Genomic DNA, 25,975 nt, shown 5'->3' with positions numbered 1-25,975 from the left:
TTATTTGGCTTCGTTGCCACTTTTCACAAGCTTTTGATGACGCTTGCTTAATTTCAAAATTGTATGCTGCGATCGACTGCACAGCGTTTGACGACGCTTTTGTGTCTTTCGGCGTTGAAAATTTATATAGCGTTTGGAGACGCTTGTTTCCTTATTAACTTTTTCACGTACGAATGAAGTCTGCACAAATATTTTACTGCGTTTGATGACGCTTGTTAATTCTTTTGCGCTTGAAGACGTTCACAAGTTCAACTTTTCAGCGTTTGGCGACGCTCACACACAGCACAATACACGTTTTATGGCACGATCCCGGTTGAGCCCCCAATTTGTAGGATGTGAATTCATTTATTTATTTTTCAAAGTACATTGATTGTTACATTTATAATGATAATGAGTTAAATAAAGTATTTGATGATTAAAATATGTGTTGGATGAATTAAACTGTATATTGGCGTGTTACTTCGTTGAAATTCGTACGTAAACTAACTTGTCGTCTTTTCGGTTTTTTTTCGTCCGTCTCGTTTAGGTTTAAAAGTCAGGGTTGTATTTGTACATCTGGGTTGCATTTTTACGTCTAGGTTGTTAGTCGCTATGAGGGTTGTACGTCACCGTAAGTACGTCCACTTCTGGTACGTCCCTTATCCGTTCCTACATATATACATATATCTCACATAATTTTTCCCACGTATATTTAAACCACCCTCATACACATATATTAAATATAGTGCAAACGCAGCACAGTGGTAAAATTTTCTCAGTCTCACCCTCAAATAAATTTAACTTAAAAACTTTTTTTGGTTTTGAAAAGTATTCTCTCTTGCTATTTAACGTGAATATTTTAACGTAACTCCCTCACATAGTTAAAAGCAAATACTCTCTCTTCAAAAAAAAAAAAAGTTTTCTCTCTGAAGTTAAATTTTTTGTTGATTCTCAACTCTAAGCGACATAAAACAAAGCTCAAAAATGAGTGACGATGAAACCAAAAAAGGTGGCTCCAAAACTCAAGGAGTTAAAAAATTTAAAATCTCGTCTGCCCCCAAAAAATTTACATCCGAAACGGACAATTTTTTGGAATATTGTGCTCGGTTTAGGTCGACGTCGCTCCAAGACAACACGGAGTCCTCACTCAAAATAAAAAACGCCAATATAGACAAATTTTGGAATAGAGTCCAAGCAGTCTTCGATAAGATTGTCGAAACCCCAGATCAGAACCTGCCCGAAGATTTTCCAACATCTGCTAATAGCATATACAGGTCCTGTCTCATAGCATACGAAGACACAAAAGCCCAGATCGAAGACCAGCTTCAGTTGCTTAAACAAGCAAATGCCCCCGCTCCCCCTACCGTCACAACAGGTCCACCCGATAACTCCGGTATTTCGCTAAAAATCCCTCCCTGCGATACCGAAATATTTCATGGTGGTTATGAAAAATGGCCCTCATTTCGTGACATGTTCACAGCCGTTTATATTAACCATGCGAAACTCTCCCAAGCGCAAAAATTGTATCACCTCAGATACAAAACCCAAGGAAAGGCAGCTCAAATAGTCAACCAATTTCCCTTGACTGACGACAACTTTGCCTTAGCGTGGGAAGCCCTAAAGGCCCGATACGAGAACAGACGAGTTCTCGTAGATAACCAAATATGGGCCCTGATGAACTTAAAAACTATCACTACCGAAAACAGTGAAGACATTCAAAGGTTGCAATCGTCCGTAAATAATTGCCTTCAAATTCTCGCCACGCAACAAGTCTCCACAGATAACTGGGACCCCATACTTATTTATCTGGTTACCTCTAAACTCCCAGAAAATACAGTCACGTTGTGGGAGCAATCTCTAACCTCAAGAAGAGAACTTCCCAACTGGTCCCAAATGGACCAGTTCCTCACAACGCGGTACGAAGTGGTAGAAAGAGTTGATCAATGGCGCCCAAGTAAAAGTAAATTCACTCCTCCTCAAACTAGGCCGCCATTTAAACCCCAACAGTCACATGCGTTTCCAAATAAACCGACCTCCCACACCCAGTCCCATGTGACAGAGCAGCGGACAATGTACAAGTGCGCTATGTGTAAAACCTCATCTCACCCCCTTATAAGTTGCTTCAAATTTAAGAAGCTGTCGACCTCTAATCGCAGAAGGTTTGTGAGAGAAAACAATATGTGTTTCAATTGTCTCTCTCAGTCACACATATTGAAAGACTGTTCCAGTACTCAAACTTGCAATCAATGTCAAGATCGGCACAACTCAGTTCTTCACGAAGACTCATCTCAAGTGCCGAAAAGACAACCCTCACGATTGCAAAGGACAGCCTCACAAGCCACCACCACGAATTCCACAGTCTCACCCGGCAATACTCCCGATCAAGCCAATGCTCTGGATGAAAGCCCTTCATGCTCGCAGAAAAGCCAAGTGCAATCGTTTTATTCCGAAAACGATTGTGAAATAATTTTACCCACGGCTATCGTTCCCGTAGAGCATAAAGGAGAAATTTTTAAACTACGAGCTCTTGTGGATCAGGGATCTGAACGAAGCTTTATCTCTACCAGAGCCCAAGATAGACTCAAACTCCCATTCAAACCCTCTAGATTTGAAATATCAGGGATGGGCGGCAAGGTAGTTCAGACCTCAAACAAATTGTGCTCTCTGACTTTGGTATCCCCCGATTTCAAAACCAGAATAAGTGCAGAGGCAATAGTATTACCCCGGCTAACTAAAATGCTCCCCTCGCTTAAGCTCACTAGCGAGCTTCAAGCAAAATGGGCACACCTCAACCTCGCAGACTCGAACTGTCACTCCCCCTCGCAAATAGATCTCGTCCTAGGCAGTGATGTAATACCGCAAATCATCCAAAACGGCGTTGAGAAACTTTCCCCCCATCTTCTAGCGCAGAAAACCATTTTTGGATGGATTCTGAGCGGTAGAGCTCCTGTGATGGTAAACGCTTTCTGCATGCAAGTGTCAGAAGTGTCGAACGAAGATCTTCACTCTCTATTGCGTAAATTCTGGGAATTGGAGGAAGTTCCCACCAAACCCCAAATAATCCCAGAAGACGAGTTTTGCGAAAATTTCTATGCAGCCACAACCTCACGCGATGATAACGGTCGTTATATCGTAAGGCTGCCGTTTAAACCCAGCTTCCCAGAGTCAATCTCATTATCCCACTCTCGGTCTTCAGCTCTAAGCCAGTTTCTTGGAATGGAGAGAAGTCTGCAGAAGAAAGGGGATTTAAAGACTCAATATGATAGTGTTCTAGAAGAATACCTCACCCTCGATCATATGGAGGAAACCGGCTCCTATGAAAAATTTGACGGAGGAAAATGCCTCTCATTTTATCTTCCTCATCACGCAGTTGTCAAACCCGAGAAAAAGACATCAAAGGTGCGGGTCGTGTTTAACGCCTCAAAGAAGTCGGCATCTGGACATGCGCTCAACGACGTTCTGTATACCGGCCCTACCCTCCAGCCCGATCTGATGCTTCTGATTCTCAAGTGGCGTACCTACCAATTTGTTTTTAACGGAGACGTAGAAAAAATGTATCGTCAAATCATAATGCATGAAGACGACAGAGACTATCAGAGGATAGTCTTTCGCTCATCTCCGAGCGACCCCATAAAAGACTATCGTCTGAAAACAGTCACATTTGGTGTGAACTGTGCCCCCTACCTCGCCATACGTACTCTTCACCAACTGGCCAAAGATGTAAAGGAAACTTTCCACAAAGCCGTCCCTGTTTTAACGAAAGAAACATATGTAGATGACATTCTCTCTGGCAGCCATGAAATTCTCTCTGCTGAAACATCTCTCTCCCAAGTCATCCAAGTGTTAGCGTCAGCAGGATTTCCATTACGGAAAATAACGGCCAATCACCCCAGTATAATAAAAAACATCAAAGAAGAGGACTTGCTAGATACCAATCTTTTGGAATTCGAGAAAGCAAGCAACACCAAAACTCTCGGCATACAGTGGAACGCTCTGACCGACACGTTTTCGTATACAGTGGACTCAATACCCCTCTCGTCCGCTAATACAAAGCGACAAATTCTCTCCTCGGTCGCAAAACTTTTTGACCCCGCAGGGTGGCTTACGCCGATTATGATTCAGGCCAAGATTTTACTCCAAGAGCTATCGATAGACCGAACTGGCTGGGACGAACCAGTGAAGCCCCTCCGCTTCATTAAATGGACGCAGTTCGCAAAAAATTTACCCAACATCTCAGAGATAAAGATACCTCGATGGGTTGACTACATGCCGAACCAGCAGGTTGAACTGCATGGTTTCTGCGATGCGTCAGAAAAGGCATATTGCGCCACTATATATCTGCGAACAACCCACGGTGCCACCACTTCGTCCCACCTTCTGGTCGCTAAAGGCAAGGTTGCCCCTCTTCGCACTACCAGTCTTCCAAGACTAGAACTATGTGCAGCTCTACTCCTTGCCCGACTAATCGCCGTCGTACAATCCCATCTCGAGCTCTCTCTTACAAATCTTTACATGTGGTCTGACTCGGAAATTGTGTTAGCATGGCTCGAAAAGCCTCCCCACGCTTGGAAAACTTTCGTATCCAATCGAACAGCTGAAATTATGGATCTCGTCGGAAGCGCCTCCTGGAAGCATGTAGGCAGTCGCGACAATCCAGCAGACATGGGCACTAGAGGATGCAAACCCATGGACTTGGCAAATTCTTCGCTGTGGTGGAATGGCCCTGCGTGGCTGACCCAGCCCCCCGAAGCTTGGCCAAACCCATCTACCCGCAGCATCAACCCGCCTGAAATGCGCCGAGTCGAAGCACTATACTCAGCTGGAGATGACCCTAATGTATTGGATCGATTTTCCTCATTTCCTCGCGCCCTCAGGGTCATGGCATATGCCTTCAGGTTCATTAATAATCTCAAGGACCGAATTCGAGGCATTAAACCCGCTTACACCCCCTCTCTGTCTCATGAAGATCTCCGCAAAGCGAAAAATAAACTTGTGACGTTAACACAAACCCGATATTTTCCTCGCGAAAGAGCATGCTTGGAAAATGCAAAACCCATTGATCAAAGAAGCTCTCTACTAACCCTCAACCCATACCTTGATGAAAACGGGCTCCTCAGGGTTCATGGTAGACTAGTTCATTCGACGTTGACTTACAATGAAAAACATCCCGTTATTATCCCAGAAAAATCAAGATTCGCTGTCCTCTATATACAGTACCTCCATGAACTTCTTCTCCATGCCGAAATACGTCTCATGCAGCAATGCCTCAGACAGGATCTCTATATTCCACGACTTAAACCCCTCATAAAGAGATGCATACATCAGTGCAAAACTTGTACCCTCCACAAGCAGCAAATGCGATCGCAAATCATGGCGGCTTTGCCCCCGGAACGATGCACATATGCTCCGCCTTTCACCACTACCGGTGTCGACTTTGCGGGGCCTTTTCAAATAAAAGCCTCCTTGCTAAGGTCTCACACCTTACTGAAAGGCTACGTGGCCGTTTTTGTCTGTTTCGTGACAAAAGCTGTCCACCTTGAGCTGTGCTCGGACCTAACAACAAATGCCTTTCTCGCAGCATTCGCTCGCTTCGTCGGACGTCGTGGATATCCTGCCACAATGATGAGTGACAACGGCAAAACGTTTATTGGAGCTAAAATAGCGACGGAAAAAGAGTTCGTTGACTTCATGAAAACTGCCTCTCAAGAAGTAATCGCAAAATACTCTCCCCAGGGCATTAATTGGAAATTCATTCCACCCGGAGCTCCCCACATGGGCGGCTTGTGGGAGTCTGCAGTGAAGAGTTTCAAACTGCACTTCAAGAGGACTGCAGGAGCCCACAAGTTCACATTTGAAGAATTTACCACCCTCTTGGTAAGAATTGAAGCCGTATTAAACTCTCGTCCTATCTCACCTTTATCCCAAGATCCCACAGAGTTTACCGCGCTGACCCCCGGCCACTTTCTCCGAGGTAGCCCCCTCCTCGCTATCCCTGAAGTGGATCACGCGGATTTATCTCTTATAAACCGATGGGACAGGGTAAAAAGCTTACATCATCAATTCAGCAAAAGGTGGAAGGAAGACTACCTAAAGGATCTCCAGAAAAGGCAGAAGTGGAATTTCCACAACCCCAACCCAAGGTCGGTGAGTGTGTCTGCATTCACGACGACTCACTTCCCCCGGCTGAATGGCGCCTTGGACGTATTGAAAAAGTATATCCCGGACCTGACGGCCATATACGTGTTGTTGACGTTCGTACTCAAACCGGCACCCTCACACGGCCACTTGTCAAGCTCTGTTTCCTCCCTCAGATTGAAAGCCCACCCTCTCGGGCATCCCCGGAGAATTCGTAGCTACTCTCAAACCACCTCTGACCACTCTTACCACATCACCGTCTCCAATAGTCGTATTTCGCAACATAATGCCAACTGAAACTCCCTGCCTTAACATTTCTCTCACCTAAAAGGCATTTACAACTATACTTTCAGATTGTCATGAATCGCGAGCAGCAACGGGCACCCCGAAACTCCTTGCGGTCAGCAGTGGTCGCGCGCAGCCCGCCGCTGCAAATCGACTACCGACGATGCCGCGTATGTATGCAAACCCACGCTCTTCGCAATTGCAGAGTCTTCAAGCAACTGAAGCCGCCACAACGATGGATTCTCGCGACGGCGCATAAATTCTGCCTAAATTGCTTAGCGCTATCGCACGCCACAGATGAATGCAGCTCACATGATCGCTGCCGAACTTGCGGCTTACGACATCACTCTCTGCTACATCGACGGGATGCAACCCCGAGCATCCCACGTCATACCCAGGCACCCCGGCCTGGTCGCCAAGTAGTACCACCTCAGGTACCCTCGGCCCCCACCGTGCAACCCCGTTCTCGCCCAGCTATCTCTCGGTCTCGTCCAGCTACCGAAGCACAACCGCCAGCATCTACTGCCGCTCGACGCACCGTTCGGTGCACCGCTCAAGGGCTGCAAACTGCCACTTTCAGGGGAAAGGTGTCTGACCTCCTCGTACGAGATGCGCTACGGACTCTTCAAGAGCTGCAAGAGGCTCTAGCCGCTGAACGCGCCTAGGGCGGGGACGATGTTTGAGCGACTGTCGTAGTCGCCAACAGCCAACCCTTCTATTTAATAGAACTTAGGCTTAAGAAAACCTAAACATGAATTTAAATGAATTTAGCTGAATTTTATATTGAAGTTTTTTACATATGTACCTTTTACGTATAAGTACGCATTCTGAATTATTTGCACGTACGAATACGTAATATCATATATTACGTACATATTTATTAAATTTAAGAATTTGAAATGTTTGTATTTTACGCTAACACGCGAGCGTATTTCACCTCTCTGGCAACCCCAACAATGGGTTGACAGATGTGACTATGTACGTACATACATACATTTATATTATTGTTTTGACACTTCTTTTTACTTTACTTATTCGAAATTATCCATCTCGTGTGTGACACAAAAAACCTTGTAAAATCTCTTTAAAGATATATTTGTATAATATATTAGACAGAAAAATTTATATAAATTGAAAAAAAGTGTATTATTCGAATTCCTTTAACCATTCGGGTGTGACCCTGTACTTTCTATAATCAAAAGAAATCTCGTGAATTAAATAGTTTGTTTAAAGAAAGTTAAATTCACGAAGTGCCTTGTTCTTTCTCTTGGTGGAGAAATATTCGCCACAGTTACTGTGCAACTAAAGAACTGCAGCCAGCATTGCAGAATTGGAAAAAGGGGTCTACTGTCGCCGTCACCATCACCATCCTCCACACATCACCAACCCAGCGGTACCCACATTCACTCAGCCACATCCCAAAAGAGGTAAGGTAAATTTATCCAGCCACCCCGTAAACAACCGAATTAGTAAATAGTAATCACAAGTTTATTTAAAAATTTAAATTTATTGAAAATATATAAAGAAATTAGCGACGAGCTACAATTTATGAAAGTGAAACACTCACCATTTTCCCTTTTCGTCAGGAAAGTTAGTTACTTCACAAGATAAATAGCGATTCCGATTTAATATGCAGTCGTGCAATTGGAAAGAAATTAATTGAAATACAAAATGCAATTGGCACATTCAAATGTATGCAAGTGATTAATTGCAAATAGAAAATTGAAAATTTAAAGTTTAAGATTTACACTTGTGAAAATTATAACTCGAAAATGGTTAGGAAACTCACCTGTGAGATAGCTGCTGGCGCTCGAACGTTCAAAAACAGAAGAAAGAGTTTAAAACGAAAAAAGGTCCGCACCACCTGCCGATAGCTAACTTTCGTCGAGTTTTTCCCCTTTGAAGTTGGCGCTCGGCAGGGGTGGGCCGTTACCGGTAAATAATAATACTGCCAAAAATGTGCATTAGGGTGGTAGGGAATATTTAGGCAGGAGGCCTAAACACCTGCCAAATTGGAAAAACTAATACCATGGAAGGAGCAAAGGATAAATAACGCATATGCATACCCAAATGCAAACTCAATCGCAAACGCAAACAAAACCACAGGAATTATGATCAACCACCAAACAGAATGCATTATTTTCAAACAACCAACCTACGAGCAGTTTTGACGGCCATATTTACATATTTCATGGCATCTTCTATAACGCCTAAAAAGGTGGAATAAATTGAGCAATTTAGCAGCAAAGCAGGACCGGAAGATATATTTTCAACTGTCGGTGTACCGTTTGAGACTGGCAGCAAGTTGGCGTAATTATTATAAGTATATTTAAATGTTAGAATAAATTGAGCGGCTTTACGGACGCTTAACCAAGAGCAAAAACTTTTGTTTTTGCTTAGGAATTTTTTTTTAGAAAACTAGGACTTGTGTTTAGTTGAGATAAATATATAAACTGAAAAGCTTACTTGTTAAATTTTTAGGAACATTTTTCGAAAAAAAACAAGAAGCAAGAAAATTAAAATGTCTTATTAAATTTGAAATAGAAAATGTTAAAATCAATTTTAACAACTAAGTAAAGAGTAAATTGGAATGCAGAGGGATTTCTCAAAAAACCCCATTAAATGGTGGGATGAAAATACAATTTTAGAATTATAAAACAGAAATTTTGTAAAAGAATTAGAATGGCTAACAACTTTCTGGAAAAATATAGGCATGAATAGGGAACCCACAATAGAGGATGTAAAAAATCCTACAACCAGGGAAGAAGAAACCATGAGAATGATTAGGATGGTTTTCCCTAATGGGGATTAAATTAAGTTATAATAGTATTGTAAAAAAAATATATTCATTTTATTAAATAAATAAAATAAAACGACGAAAAATTTTTAATCTTTTATATATGGCATGGTATCCCAATAGGAACAACAAAGTACGAATTCGAGATGCCAAGAAATTAATCAATGGGAAGAAATTTACGTCACATTACCCTAGGAAAAAACGAAAACTGATAGGTCATACAAATGCATAAATAAAAATACTAATATAAAAACAGAAACAATAGCAAAGCATTTGAATATAATTTTAGAGGCACTAAATAGCATAGGACAGGTGATCAATAAAGTATATCATATACTTACTAAAGAGCACCAAAAAGAGCTTACCAATTTTTTTTGGCAAGACACAACATAGAAATAACAATGCCTACCACAATAGAGGAGAAATTCCAGGTGGATTTTAACTAAATTTTATCAGAACCTTCTCGAAGCCAAACTCCATCACTCTCTCTGGGTCAGACTCCAGCAGTGGAAGAACACAAGCCATTAAATATACCAAATATAAATGTTACATTGGCACAAACAGTAGTAGAATTCATTAAAACTGCTTCGCCAATATTACCAGTGTTTGATGGTAAACCGGAAAATCTGCACAGTTTTTAGACGCCCTTGACATACTCGATCAAATTGTAATGGTTACGCATCTACTATGGAAGCAGCAAGGAAGCCAGTCGGCATGATATCTTGGTGCACAGTGGCTAGTAATGTCGGCTGGGCTGGGTTCTTGCCAACCTTGCTGTCCTGCGCCATAAACAGAAAAAAAGGTCATATCATGCCTTTGGAAAAAAAACTGACAGAGCCAACTCAAAACGCTATAATTCAATCTAAAAAAACATCCGGCCGAACCGGATGTCACGGACAGACCGCTCAATTCAATTCAAAATCTAAAAAAAATAAACGCAAAAAAAAAGAAACAAAATTAACCGAAGCGGATACGACCGGTTACCCAACGCTGAAACAAAAGAAGCTAAAACGGCTGAAGGAAAAAATAAATAAACGGCTGAAAATTAAAAGAACAAAAAGGCCGAATATATATCGGGGGCGCCGCGGGTTTGTCGCGACGCCCGGTGCATAACCCACCCTCAAATCCATGGCCACCGACGAACCTATATTCCTGTGGCCCCTTACCTGTTAGCCCTATGTGCCTTCTAAAGGAAAACGAACACCAGCATTACCATTTTCAAATTACAATTTTATTTAAAATTCATTATAGAGAATAAAGGAATAAACAAAGGTTGCTTAAACACAAAAGGGTGCTACCGCAGGGGCTATAAGGACAAACCAAGACTGCTTATGGTAAACCCAGAACCTTGAACGAGAACGAAAAACTTAGAACTACGAATATCGAAAATCGCAAAAATACTTAAAATGCCGATTTTAGCTAGTTCAAGGAAGAACAAACTTTTAACCTTCGAAACTGAAATTAATTTCATTAAACTGGAGAGATTTCATCTGTTTGCGGTGAACTATTAACCTGGCAATTCACTTCTAAAGCCGAGTCTTGTTCTGACTTTAACCCCCGCCGCGGTTCACCGGTTATTTTAAAGGTTCTTTCAATCTTGGCCAACTTTCCTTCCTAGTTATTTGAAGGGTTTATAATAATTATAGGCAACGTGAATAAGGGCCTTATAATTCAGCGCAACTGTTATATAATATTCTTTGCTTAAACGCAAAACAAAAGTTTATTGAAGGAACAAGAGATATTCAGAGGAAGTTTGTCGCTCCTACGAATTTAGAAAATGCCTTATAATGCCCTTATTTTCCTAGTAATATAATTTGTTTACGACGGGTTACAATTATTTCCAAATTTCCCGCTTACAACTAACATTTCGTGAAGAGATAAGAAACAATTTTGCAAGAAATTCACCTTTTGTCAATTTCCCCTCATAAGTGGTACTTCAAGAGTCTCTAAATAACATTATATACAAAGGCGGCGTCAGCTAAAATGTTATATATTATATAAACAAAAATAAAGGTGTAATAGTTAATATGGGCAGGACGCAGAGTTTTATCTAGTTTCCGAACGAAATTATAGCTAATTCGTTGTATTTGTTGTAGCCACCCTTCTTTTCCCCTTTTGTAATTATTTAATTTACTTATTCATTTTATTTATTTATCGGGTTCACTTGTTCTTCTCATTTATTAATAGGATTCATTTATTTTAAATTAATTTTAATTAAATTTAATTGGAATTTTACTGAATTTAATGGTATTTAGATTCATTTTAACTTTTATTTTAATTTTATATCTAACATTTTATGCTTACTCATGGGTGTACACATATATCCACATACGTATATATGTGTATATATATAGATATATATAATTCCTTCTAATTTTATTTTTCGAAAGCTGAAAAAAAATGTGCTGGCTACTTTACCTAAGCCTTAAGTTTTTCAAAAAAAACCATACAATAGTTTAAATTTGTTTCTCCATTTAGTGGACATGAATCATTAATGCATAGACGACATAATACAATTTACAATTCTCCGAAGTTGTCGGTTGCATTCTCTGCTACGACAAATTTTTCCAAAAGCAGCATGTTGTGGTTGAATTATGTCCACACAATCGAATTCATACACATTTAAACCGATGTGGGCCCGTCAATCAAATCAAAGCCTAATTGCCCAGAGCGGAAATTTGCGTTTACAAAAAAGAGTCTTTCCTGACTTGGTCTATGCTCATGCTTTACGTTAGACGATTTAATCGTTTTTAATTTATGATTTTGTAAAATTTTGTTCAATTAAGAGTATAGTGGAACAAACTAACCGACTTAGACGTTGTTCTTGTTGTTGTTTCTATGTACGGCGGCCCTGCTGTTGTTGTCGTTGCCGCTGTGGTTGTTTTGCCGGCAGATTGTCGTTGATAGTGTTGTTGTCGTTGCCGGTGTGGTGGTCGTTGCCGGTATGGTTGTTTTTGCCGGTAGGTTGTCGTTGATAGTGTTATTGTCGTTGCCGGTATGGTTGTCGTTGCCGGTATTTGCCTTGTGCTGGTTGTAGTGGTAGCGCACGGGGTTGGCAGTGGCGTGCGGCTTTGCGCGCGGTATTGGTGGTGGCGCGCGGCGTTGGCGCTATCGATTTGGTCGCGCGTGGTGTTGGCGCCGTAATATGCTACGTGGCGGCAGCGTACCTGTGTAATAAATCAGTTAATAAGTGTATTCATATAAGTGTATAAGGGGTATTTGCTTTATGCGGAAGAAGGAGGTTTACTACAGAGGAAGTTGAAAGGCATTTTTAAGCATGGCAAAGGTATTACACAACGATGTCTCAAAATTACATATGGATTGCGCAGACTTTAAACAGCCCTTCCGAGCTATTAAATAGCCCTTCAGAACCATTTAATGTAAGAAATTAATTCAGAGGTCACTAAAAGCCTTATTTCACTTCGTTGTAAACTTACCAGTAAGCCAACCTATCGCAGGTCAGTTTAGAATATCCATCATTACAATTTGAAATTAACTTCGGGTTACCGCTGTGTGCACGGAGGTCAAGGCGCAATCCTGTCTTTACCCCCTCCTGTCCCTTTTCCCAGGTTTTCACAATACTAATTTTAGTTAGGTGCTAAGCGAACGATATACAGTTATGTAGTTAGTCGCGACGTACGGACTCTGCTTTTTATATGTTCATTCAATGGCGGTTCTGCTACGGCCAGCGTTATGGTACTCCGCTGTGTGCCAGGCAATATAAAATCCACCGCCAAATCACAATTTTCACTTTTATATTTTTCCACTACTTTTATTCCCACAGGCTATGATGTAAAACAACGTGTAAAACCATTTTTTGCTTGTAGCGGATATGATCGCAAATCCGAACAATTTATAAGAAATTTTCTTTTCGTTTAGACTGCTCCACTAATCCGATCACCACGCTTGCTATTTGATTATTGACATTTTTTTTAAATGCCCACCCACGACATCGTGCCGTTGGAAAAGAAAAAGGAATGTCAGTATCGCGCATGCGCCAAAAATCAGTCATATGCCCAGATCTAGTGGTGGCGCCATTCTTGTGTGTTTTGGCAATATGGTGGGCTGATCCCTCCTACAACACGTGCCGTACTCTGATTGTCAAAACCCTCGTGTTGAGGTTGGGCGACGGAATGGAGAGAACCTTGCAACTCTTGCGCGTTGTGGGAGAATTATGCGCTAAATTGGATAGTAACTGACCACCACGGCAGTAAATAATTGTCAATGTGTTGGGTTCAATCTTGCGTTTGCCATCTCCTTTTTACAATCCCCATGCCAGTGAAATGGAGGGAGAACTAAGTTAGCTGCTGAGATGAGCCACCTATACAATTGAGCCAGGTGTTATTGAAAATTCGTCAATGTCATGGGAATTTTTGGCGATGCCACCCGCACGAAATTAAGAAAAATCGTTTTAACCACCCCAGGCAGACATGAGTGAGGTAAATCCTGACCTTTTCGCCTATCACTAGCCAACTGGTATGTTCCAAGGGTGAATCTCCCCAGTGAACCATAACAAAATCAAGGACACACACGACGCCTTAGCAATAACAATGATAAACACCAAGCTAAAAGGCACGGCAAGAAACTTCATTAGCAGCGAAAGCACAATTGCACAAATAAAGCTAAAATTAAAAACTGCAATAAAAGGTGAATCAGTAGAAGTTTTGACAGCAAACCTCCTGAATATTCAACAGCGCAGTAAAACCGCAAACCAATACACGGAGGAAATAGAAAAAATAACTAGGTCAGTGGAGGGAGCCTTTATCTCGGATGGACTAAATCCAGACTTGGCAACCAGATACGTTACTCAACCAGCAGTCAAAGCCATGTGTAAGAACTGCTCCAATGACAAAGTGAAAATGATTATGCAAGCAGGAAAGCTCACAACAATGAACGACACGATTTCCAAGTTCACAAACAGTTGCACGGAATTAACAGGCAGCACAAACACTATTTTGAACATAAGACATCAAAGTAAATATCGGAGTAATTTCCGTGGGGGTTACCGAAGTAGTAACTATGGAAGTTATAGAGGCAGAAGGTTCAGACCGCAACCAAGATATAACGATAAAACAAGACCAAGTAATAATTCCCAAAGGGTCGCAACCCAAAATGGAAATATAAATTATAGCCAGACCCGTAACGTTCGCAACTGTACGCACTAGGAAAACCAGCAGACTCCACTTCAAGAGCAGTAAGCAGAAAAATATGTGTACTAAATTTACACTTAAATAACTACATACCCACTAAAACGACTCTAAGTAACTCAGTTTCAAACCTCCTAGTAGATACAGGAGCAGATATCTCAATTTTCAAAAAGAATCGAATAGATAGTCATACAAAAATAAATACAACACAAATAATAGATTTAAAGGGCATCGGTCAAAGTATAACCAACACATTAGGCACAGTCAAAGCGGACTTAAAAGGTGATGACCTCCTAATTTATCATAAATTCCACGTCGTAGAAGACGACTTCCCAATACCATGTGATGGAATTATAAGACTAGATTTTATAAAGAAATATAATTGCATTCTAGGTTACGGCAAAACAGAGGATAAATTTATCCTACGACCATATGATTTTCTCCAAACAACAACAATGCATCTGACAAATTGTCTGTCTGTTAATACAATTACGATCCCTGCTAGATCTGAAGTCATTAGACAAGTTACAGTGAACACCGATAGTAAAAACATTTTCATACCCCATCAACAATTATCTGAAGGCATTTTCATAGCAAACACAATCACAAATAAAGACCAAACTTTCGTTAGAATTATCAACACAACAAATAAAAACACAACTATTCAAAATTACAAAATTAATACTCAAAATGTAGATGACTACACACTAATTGAAATAAGCACACACACTAAAAATAGCAATGATACAGAAAAATTAAAAAGACTAACCAAAAACTTTCTAAAATTTGTCAATTCTCAATTAACCTCGTTATGCACAGAATTCATAGACATATTTGCACTAGAAACAGAACAAATTTCTTCCAATAACTTTTATAAACAAAAACTACACATGAAAGACGACACCCCAGTTTACATAAAAAACTATAGATTGCCTCAGACCCAAAAAATTCCAAATTAAGACCGACCACCGCCCTTTAACATATCTTTTCTCGATTAAGAGTCCTTCATCTAAGTTAACACGAGTAAGACTCGATTTATAGGAGTGTGATTTTGAAGTGGAATACATTGCTGGAAAAGAAAACCACGTCGAGGCTGCATTGGCTCGCATTAACATAACAAACCTAAAAGAAATGACAGTGGAAGCATGCAAATTAATGAAAGTCACAACTAGATCAGCAGGTAAAAATACTAAAATAATATTAAAAAGAAGAAATTCACCAAGAGAACTCCAAAATATATGAAGCCCTAAATAAATTTGAAGTACAAAGACATGTCAGGCTCGTTCTCGATCCCCCAAATTATATTTCAAAAGGGAAAGAAAATTTTTAGCACTATAAATACAAGCAACTTAATTGCACTAACCCAAAGGGTTAGAAATGTGACAAATCCCGATACAATTAAAGAAATTCTTCATAAACACCATGGCGATCCCATCATGGGTGGCCACCCTGGAATAAATCGCATGATAAAGAAAATCAAGAAAAAATATAGCTGCAAAAACATGAGAAGTGACATAAAGAAATACATACACAACTGCATCCACTGTAAAACGAATAAAGTTAATAAGCATATTGTTTAGGCCAACAGCCCAAACTCAAAACATAAAAGGTCGCACTCGCACTTTTTCTTATATTGTTAACAGTGCCAGTCAAACTGTTTATGTTAACCATACAAATGAACATCGCTGGAATAAATAAACAGTTTGACTGGCAAGCGGTATTGACCTGTTATACATTTTTTACTTTACTTGTTTTTACACATCAGTTTCCAGATTCAACCAAAAGGTAACCTAAAAATATATATATAATTAATTTTTGTGCACAATCTTGATTTCGAATAAAGATATTATATTTAAATTAAAATTCTAATACCAAACTTTTTCTTCTTTTCTGCACTATATCTTGACCGGCACCATCCCTGAGCTGTGGCCCGGCCAAGACATTGGTCCATTCAATCCGATTTTTCACAGCGACCATTTCGGCATCAACAAGCGCGAGTGTTTAAATATTATTATAAAAGCGACCATTTTGTGAGCAAAAAACACAAATTCCAAAATCACAGGATCGATTTGGGCCCCCGTGATACGTTGTTTGCTACAAAAGTTTATATATTATTGGATTTGCGACCAACAGCAATATCAACTTAAACCACACAGCCGTTTATACAGCCATTTCTTTACATATTATTTCATCCATTTCATCAGGACACATCTACAAATATAAAGGTACGTGGTTATGTCACATGAGCACATTAGTTAATAAATTAAAAATTTGTGAAAGTGAAAAGTGCGCGAGTGATTTGTGAAACAAAAACAAAATTAAATTTGATTTGTACAAATAGCCTTTTTGACCATCAAATATTGCTTGCCGCCGACGGTAAATAATATTTGACACGGCTTAAGGGTCTTCGCTGTTGCATTATTGCACACAAATATTTGTACAAACAGTGTTTGGGAATATTTTAATAGGAAAGTGCAAGTAATTTTTCAAAATTTAATTAATTCAATTCACATTTATATGACTCGCACTTCTCTGTTATTAACAGCCCACAACAACAACACTGCACTGTGTAATTAACCTCACTTTGGGTTTGGTTCATCACAGTTGAATTTGAGAAAAATTTATTTCACAAAAGTCACTCGGTTTTTAATTAAATTCACTTTTTTAAAACAAATAAAATATAATTTGAGCGTTTATTTAGTGGACGGAACATTTTTCCTCCAACTTTGCTCAGTTTTTTCACTTGCGTCGTTTGATTTGAATATACTGTGCTACATACATATATACACGCACACGTACATAAATATATTTGAATTTAAGAAAAATTAATTTCACAAATGTCACCCGGTTTTTCATTCAATTCAATTTTTAAAACAAAACAATTTAATTTGAGCATTTATTTAGTGGACGGAACAATTTTCCTCCAACTTTGCTCAGTTGTTTCGCGTTTGATTTAAATATATACTGTGCTACATACATATATACACGCACACATACATAAATATATTTGGTTGGAGAGCAATAATTTTTTTTAACACGTATATTTATACGTATATACAGTCCACTGTACAGTCCACAGTTTTTTACTCTGAAAATTATTAAATTTGAGTTTTGTATCAAAATAAATATTTTACATTAGAAATTTACACTCAATTTTTTAGAAGTTATTCAATTTATTGGGGTCCCTTTGTTGGTGGGAAGCCTTGTCTAATTTTTATATTAGCGAATTTGGTAATTCCACAGATTCTGTCTCTGTGTACGTAATTTATTTTAAAAATCAATTCCGTCGGTTTTTTTTTTCATTTTCAATATGGAAGCATATAACCGCTCGACACAATTATTGAGTTCGACATCGAATTTTTAAGCATAGCCACTAGCGAACACTCCAAAAATTCGCTGAAAATTCAGCAGCAGGAGTTGAAATCGATGTGGAAAAAAGTTAAAGAAGCTTTTGATGCGTTATTATAATCCGAAAATATATCTGAGAAGAATGTCACGGCAATTAGAAAGAAAAACAAGTCGTGCTATACTGTTTTTGTGCGGTGTATGACAAAAATAAATGATTTGGCAGAAAAACTTGAGAAGGCAGAGAAGGAAAACAATGCTGCCTTCACGCCACGCAATTTGCATTTAGCATTTGTGATACTGATATATTCAAAGGTGATTATTTGTCATGGCCAACTTTTTGTGACATGTTCAGGGCCATTTATATTCTAAATAAAAGCCTGTCGCCAGTACAAAAATTATATTATCTCATACAAAAAACCCAAGGTGAAGCCAGAGAAATCGTTAAGAAATGCGAATTGACGAATATGGTTTTGATATAGCTTGGAAAAATTTGTGCGACAGGTATGAAAACAAGAGAATATTAGTCAACACCCAATTAAAGATTCTTTTCAACCTTCAATCAGTCGAAACTGAATGCGGTAATTCAATAAAAAGATTACAAAGGGACATAAATAATTGCATATCCTCGTTAGTAAGTCATCATATTGACATATCTAATTGGGATCCAATTATTACATACTTATGTTCAACTAAGCTTCCTGATGTGACCCTTTCGCTATGGGAACAGTCCGTAGAAAACAAGACAGAAACTTCCAAGTGGGCGGATATGGACCGATTTCTGACAAATCGTTTTCAAACGTTAGAATCAGTCTCAGGTTTAAGATGTACAATGAGTATAAAACCTCAAAAGGTACAAACCTCAAAGCAGGCCTCTGGACATCCCCAAAGAAACTTGGCGCTTTCCAAGCAAGTGTAGCTAAAGGCACTTGTAAAATGTGTCAAAGCAATGATCACAAAATTTATGCGTGTTCAAAGTTCAAAAATTTGAACACGAATGAAAGACTTGCTTTCATAAAAAGAAATCACTTCGGCCTAAACTGTCTGTCATCGGGGCATTCAGTGTCAAAATGCACAAGTGCGCACAATTGCAGCAACTGCCATTTAAGACATAATACCCTTCTGCATTTACAGACAAGTAAGGCAAAACCTACACAGGCAAATAATTCTGCAGATTTATTGGATGAGCAACCGTGCATTTCAAAGCAAGCTCAATCTCAAAACGAATCTGCAAAACAAAAAAAGCAGAAAGATAAAACTACTGTAAAATCTAATTTTATTAATACCAGTAAAGGGGTTTTAATAGACACAGCTCGCGTCACCATTCATTATAATGGTACAGAATTTTCGGCCAGAGCTCTCATAGATTCGGGATCTGAATGCTCTTTTATCACTGAAAGACTCAGACGAAGAATCAACCTGCCAACTCGAAAGATGCATGCTCAAGTTTCGGGCATCAATAATTCAGTTTCTGCGCTGGTAAAAGAGGCATGCGCCATTCAGTTGCGGTCCCCAGTTGACCCACTAATTTCTATTGACGCTTTAGTTCTAGTTCTACCACATTTGACAGGTAATTTGCCAACATGCGATGTTAGTGCATTAACACAACAAGCATTCCCTGATCTCGTGCTTGCGGATAAACGTTTCTTCGTGAATGAGCCAGTTTATCTTGTTCTGGGCGTGGATATTTATCCGCAAATCATATTAGACGGTATCAAAAAAAATATTCTTAGCACTCTTTCAGCTCAAGAAACTGTCTTTGGTTGGATACTGACTGGTCGTGCTGATGCAGCCAGTCCAACCAATCATAATCGGGTATCCTTTTACAATGAAGTGGCTTTAGACAAGCAGCTAAGGTCATTTTGGGAGCTCGAAGACACGCCGAAAGCTAAAGCCTCCACATTAGAAGATACATCTTGTGAGGAATTGTATCAACGTACAACGCAGCGGAATTCTGACGGAAGATACATTGTGTCGCTTCCGTTCAGGTCAGACTACCCAGGAGAGATAAATCTAGGTCCATCATTAAGAATAGCGTGCTCTCAATTCTATAAAAATGAAACCCGACTTAGAAAAAATCCCGATTTACAGAAAGAGTACAATAGAGTCATACTAGAATACGAGACTATGGGGCATATGTCAAAATTAGATTCAATTCAATCGGCCAATGCAGTCGATAATTACTATTTACCACATCATGCAGTAATAAAAGAAGAAAGCATCTCTACCAAAGTTAGAGTTGTTTTCAATGCTTCTTCACGCTCTTCAAATGGTGTCAGCCTGAACGATGTTCTTCTTCCTGGTCCTGTGCTTCAGGCCGATCTACCAATATTAATTCTTCGCTGGCGACTTTTCAGATACGTCTTCAATAGCGATATTGAGAAGATGTATAGGCAAATCCTAGTAGATCATAATCATACAAGATACCAAAGAATAGTTTTCCGCTCAAGTCCAGATGATCAAATCAGTCTGTATGAGCTCAAAACAGTGACATTTGGTATCAATTGTGCTCCTTATCTAGCAATAAGAACTTTACTTAAACTGGCTGATGATTCCGAAAAATCTCAATCAATCGGCTCAAATATCCTACGAAAAAATATGTATGTCGACGACGTTCTTTCGGGTGGGCATACTATAGCATCTGCGATCAGAGCAAGAGATGAAATTTCCGGGATTTTAAGTTCAGCTATTACAGGGTATTCCCAAAGCTCCTCTTCTGAGCGAAGATTTCTTAGAATTTGAAGATTCAAGTAATGTAAGGGCGCTCGGTATTAGGTGGAATGCTCATTCCGATCAGTTTTACTTCATAGCAAAACCTATAGAAGAAAACACCGAGCCCACAAAAAGAGCGATACAATCTACTATCGCAAAACTCTTTGATCCATTAGGGTGGCTAGCTCCAACTATTATCGTGGCAAAAATGATTATGCAAAATATCTGGTTAGAGGGTACTGGCTGGGATGAAACCGTTTCATCTGCAACATAAGACAGGTGGACAAATTTTACCAATTCGTACAAGGAGATCGACAAAATACGAATACCGCGATGGGTAGCCTTTTCCCCAACAGAAAAGGTCGAAATCCACGGATTCTGCGACGCCTCCGAGAAAGCGTATGGTGCAGCCGTGTATTTGAGAGTGGAAACCAACGACGGCATATTTGTGAATCTGCTTTTGGCAAAAACAAGAGTAGCTCCAGTCAAAACCATCTCACTTCCTCGACTGGAACTTTGCGGTGCTGTATTATTAGCGGAGATAACCGAATCTATCTGCGCTAGCCTTGATTTAGGTCAACAAAACATTCACCTGTGGACAGATTCGACAATCGTGCTGGCTTGGATACGAAAACCTCCGTGCTCATGGTCAACTTTCGTTGCGCATCGAATTACAAAAATCGTCGACAAAGTTGGAAGTTCATCGTGGTATCACGTGGATTCAGGTACAAATCCAGCAGATTAGCCAGTAGAGGAATACTAGCCGAGGATTTAGTCAACAATTCTCTGTGGTGGCAGGGTCCTTCTTGGCTCCAAGAAGGGGAGGAAAAGTTGCCAACACAAGATTTGGATTTTACCACGAATATTGAAAAAAAACGCGTGCAAGTACATGCAACCGCAATTTCAAGCAATATTAATGATATTCTCGATAGGTTTTCAAATCTTCCTAGGGCTTTAAGAGTTATCTCATATATATTCAGGTTTTTTCATAGAACGCATTCTAAAACGAAAGATTGTAGTCAACCTGAATCTTATTTAATTTCTTCAGATGAAATTAAAACTACAACAACCCGTTTAATAAAACTTGCTCAGAAGCAATATTACGGATCAGAAATATCAAGTTTGCAATCCAAAACACCAATTGGATCTAAAAGCGAAATACTTTCGCTCACCCCATATCTTGATGAAGACGAAGTAGTGAAAACGGGTGGACGACTTGGTGCATCCAAAGATTCTACAGAATCTAAACGCCATCCCACAATACTTCTGTACAATTGTAGGTTTACACGACTTTATGTTCAGTTCGTCCATGAAATGTCTTTCCATGGTGAAAAGCAATTAATGCTGCGCATCATTAGAACGCAATACTGGATACCAAAAGTTAAGACCGTGATATGATCCGTAATTCATAATTGTAAGATCTGCACGATCTTCAAGAAACGATCTCAAAATCAGCTCATGGGAATTATATCCCAAGAACGCACCACCGTTTCGCGTGCATTTACCAATACAGGGGTAGATTTCGCAGGGCCTTTCAATATTAAGAGTTATAGTGGGCGCGGGTGTCGTACCTCAAAGGGTTACGTTTGTCTGTTCGTTTGCTTTTCTACTAAGGCCATACATTTAGAAGCCACTAGTGATTTGAGCACTTCCTCATTTCTAGCCGCTCTTTCAAGACATTTATTCGGACAATGGAACAAACTTTGTCGGTGCATCACGTGCATTAAAAACTGAATTTAAGGAATTTCTTGCCAATGTAAGAAACCAAACCCTGTCAAAATATTCCCATCAGGCATTAAATTGGCATTTCATACCAGCAGGAGCTCCACACATGGGAGGACTATGGGAAGCGGGAGTAAAAAGCTTTAAAAGCCACTTCAGAAAAGAGGCCTTAAACAACAAATTCACTTTTGAGGAATTTAACAAACTGTTATGTAGAATTGAGTCATGTCTCAATTCTCGTCCTCTTAGGCCCGCTTCAAATGAACCATCTGACCTTGAGTCTCTAACACCAGTACACTTTCTTATTGGAGGACACCTAGTAGCACCAGCGGAAATCAGCGTGGATAAAAATACTGCCTCAATTGTCAATCGCTGGCAGAAACTCAAGGCGTTGCATCAAAACTTCTGCAGAAGATGGAAATCAGAATATCTTTCGGAACTACAGAAACGGATAAAATGGAAGCATCCTAAATCAAATATGCAAGTCGGAGATATGGTGGTTATACGGGAAGCCAATCTTCCTCCCAACGAATGAAGATTGGGGCGTGTGATAAGGTTACACCCTGGTTCATACAACCGGGTGCGCGTTGTGGATATAAGGACTGAAAGGGGGCAAGTAACAAGACCACTTGTCAAATTAATGTTACTACCACCATATACCGCGGACACCGAAAACACGTCAGACCGTAATCTTCAGCAGTAACGCTACAATTGGAGTTACAAAATCTTCACACAACATCAAAACTTCTCCTAATCAAAACTAATCAACTTCAACAAAACTCATAGTGGAAACAAAAATATCCTTTTTGATCCAGCCTAATGTTACATACGTACATATGCATGCTTGCGCACATGGGTGGTATGGTTTACATTTACAAAGGCAACAATATTTTGCTACAATTGATGAACACATTTTATTATTAAATGTTCAATTTTTAATGCGTTTTTACACACTCACTACAAAGTGAAGTTATATCTGGGTAGTCTCCACCGAAAACATGTGCACAAACATGTACATAATGACTATATGCATTGGAGTGCATGGAATCATGAAGAAAAAATGTTCGGGTCTGCTTAGGCAATCAAAAGAAAAAAGAAAAAAATCATGGGTTCGCAAACCACATATTCAATCATGAAATTTCCCTCAAATAAATATTTCCTTTGTTCTTTTTGCCTAATGCATTATATATAAGGGTGCTCACATAAACATAATTTTTTATTTTTGTTGTGAAGAAATGAAAAAATGGATAGTACAATGGCAAAGGCAACGCTACTTAAATTAAACAAAATCGCTGCCAATTCCATTGCATACACCCGTTTTTATCGAAATAAAAATAAAAACAAAAATAAAATAAGTAAAAAAAAAATAAAATTACGGAAATAAAAATTTTTCAATTAAGGACACCCTAATATAATGCACGGCACATAGCACAATTCCTTTTTACTTTTCGAAGCAAAAACCAACACAAAAAAAGGTAATAGTGCAGTTTACGGTACCCACCGAAATTTGGGCCAACATTTTACCCGTTCAAAAGATATTAACGAAAAACCGAAAAAAGACCCCGGGTCCCTCCGAAACCGGGGGTGGGATCCATAGTATTTTTGCGCAGAACACCTCTCTGCGTTGGCGCCCTTCGGCCGCGCTTATAAAAAATAACCCTGGGCTACGCCATGCCAAGTCCGGGTGTGTAGTATAACCGTGGCTACCGCCACGGTGATGCACAATTTTTTTTGTGGGCATAAACACAACAACAACCACATTAAAATCGCCAACTTCAACTGCAAATATCTCCGCCTTCGGATTATTGTTAATACACGTCTTTTAATACGTCACTCGAAAATCTTGGCCCAACTTTAGGGCGGGTACCGTAAACTGCACTACTACCTTTACACGTTATCCTCTGGAAAAACAACACCGATTTGACGCCTAATCTCGTCTTGCACTTGAGCAATAATCAAACTGACATTGTGCGTAACGTTTTCGTTTTCGATTTCACCCTTCAATATGCTTTGACGCGCTGCCTCAGCCTCGTAACGCAAACCCTCTGCATTTCTGTATTTAGTAACAAGTTTGCCTTTAGGCAAAGGCCATTCTTTCGCCTGGCCATCAGCATCAATAAGTTTAGTCGGACACCAAAAATCGATCAGCTGGTATAATGTAATAAAGAAAGTAATAGAAAATAGGGTAACAGTCTAGTAGAGGGGTCCACTGCTAATACGCTACCAAAAATATCGAGGGAGGTGTCAAACAACGCGTCTTGACATCAGTATTTATAATCCGAAGGCGGAGAATAAAATGTTTAACTCGTTCAAAATATATTAACGAAAAACCGGAAAAAGACCCGCGGGTATCTCCGAAACCGGGGGTGGGATCCATAGTATTTTTGCGCAGAACACCTTTCTGCGTTGGCGGCCTTCGGCCGCGCTTTCAATAAATTACCCTGGGCTACGCCATTCCAAGTCCGGGTGTCTGGTATAACCGTGGCTCCCGCCACGGTGATGCACAATTTTTTTGGTGGGTACGACACAAAAACAACCACATGAAAATCGCTAATTTCAGCTGCAAATATCTCCGGACAAAGATAAAATGTTTCTTTTCAGTCTTCGGATTATTGTTCTCGAGATTAATACGCGTCTTTTGACACCTCTCTCGATATTTTTGGTAGCGTATTAGTAGTCGACCCCTCAACTAGACTATTACCGAAAATAGAATACAATAAACACAAAGAAGTATAATAAGCTTACCGTAATTTCCCCTTTAGTACCTTTAAAGAATGCCTTATCGTCCAACGAAGCTTTACCGCCAAATATTAGCTTGCCAACACGTCCACCTGAGTACTGCAGTTCGGCTTCAAAATATTTATCGACACCTTTTTCATTTAATTCACCTTTAGCTATGATTTTCTGTGGGGCCTCTTTAAAACCCCACTATGATGCCTGAATGTTATATACACCCAAATCTAAGACAACACCACCACCTAAATTCTTCTTACTAAATCGTGAAAGAACGGAAAATATGATATCTATATTTTTAAAATTGAATTTGAATAGCGTGCAAACAAACTTACGTTAAACGATCGACAGTACTCAAATCAAAACCAAATATCACTTATATTTCTTTGATATCACCCAAAGCACCGTTCTATAATTGTTGTTGTAGGTACTGATAAGCAGGGGAAAAACGAGACCAAATTGCTTCCATGAGAAAAAGGCTTTTACTCTTGGCAAGATCTGTTAACTTTTTGGTTTGTTTATAATTTATGCATAATGGCTTCTCACATAGCACATGCTTGCCATGGTTGAGATAAAGCGAATGTAGTTCGAAATGCTGTGCACCAATGTAAACAATATCTGCGGAAAATGTAAAATAACAAGGTGTATCTTAATGTTTACATGCATATCCACACTTACCAACATCTGCAAGCTCGTACAATTCTTTGTAGCTGCCAAAAGGATTTGGTATTTCGTGTAATTTAGCGAATTCTTCAGCCCGCTCCTTCTGGCGTGCTGCTACTGCAAAAAGTTTGTGATTCTTCGCCGGTAAAGTGCTCAAAGCAACAGCGAAGTCATGACTAATTTTTCCCGCAGACGCGATACCCCAACGCAAAGCCATATTTTTGATTTGCAAGACAGTTGTTGAGATCTGACCACTTTGAGCACACAATTAAAACTAAATGAATCAATATATTTACTTGTTATAAATAAAAACTGTTATAAGGATAACCACTTAAGTGTTGCTTTTGTGTGTACTTATTTCACTCGAATGTATATAGTAAATGTAACGTACATTATCTATTTGATAAAATAAATGAATACTCATAATTCACGCATATATGTAGTTGTTTCTGAGTAA

The 25,975-nt window shown here is 39.5% G+C and overlaps 1 pseudogene; it reads right to left on the bottom strand.

Annotated features, from left to right (window-relative positions):
• On the bottom strand, nucleotides 1–25,735 carry LOC137234848 (trans-1,2-dihydrobenzene-1,2-diol dehydrogenase-like; annotated as a pseudogene).
• Between the last annotated feature and the right edge of the window lie 240 nt (nucleotides 25,736–25,975).

Source organism: Eurosta solidaginis, chromosome X (genome assembly GCF_040869045.1).
Source record: "Eurosta solidaginis isolate ZX-2024a chromosome X, ASM4086904v1, whole genome shotgun sequence".
In the NCBI taxonomy this organism is placed as follows: Eukaryota; Metazoa; Arthropoda; class Insecta; order Diptera; family Tephritidae; genus Eurosta; species Eurosta solidaginis.
This window is presented reverse-complemented; position numbering and strand designations above follow the sequence as displayed.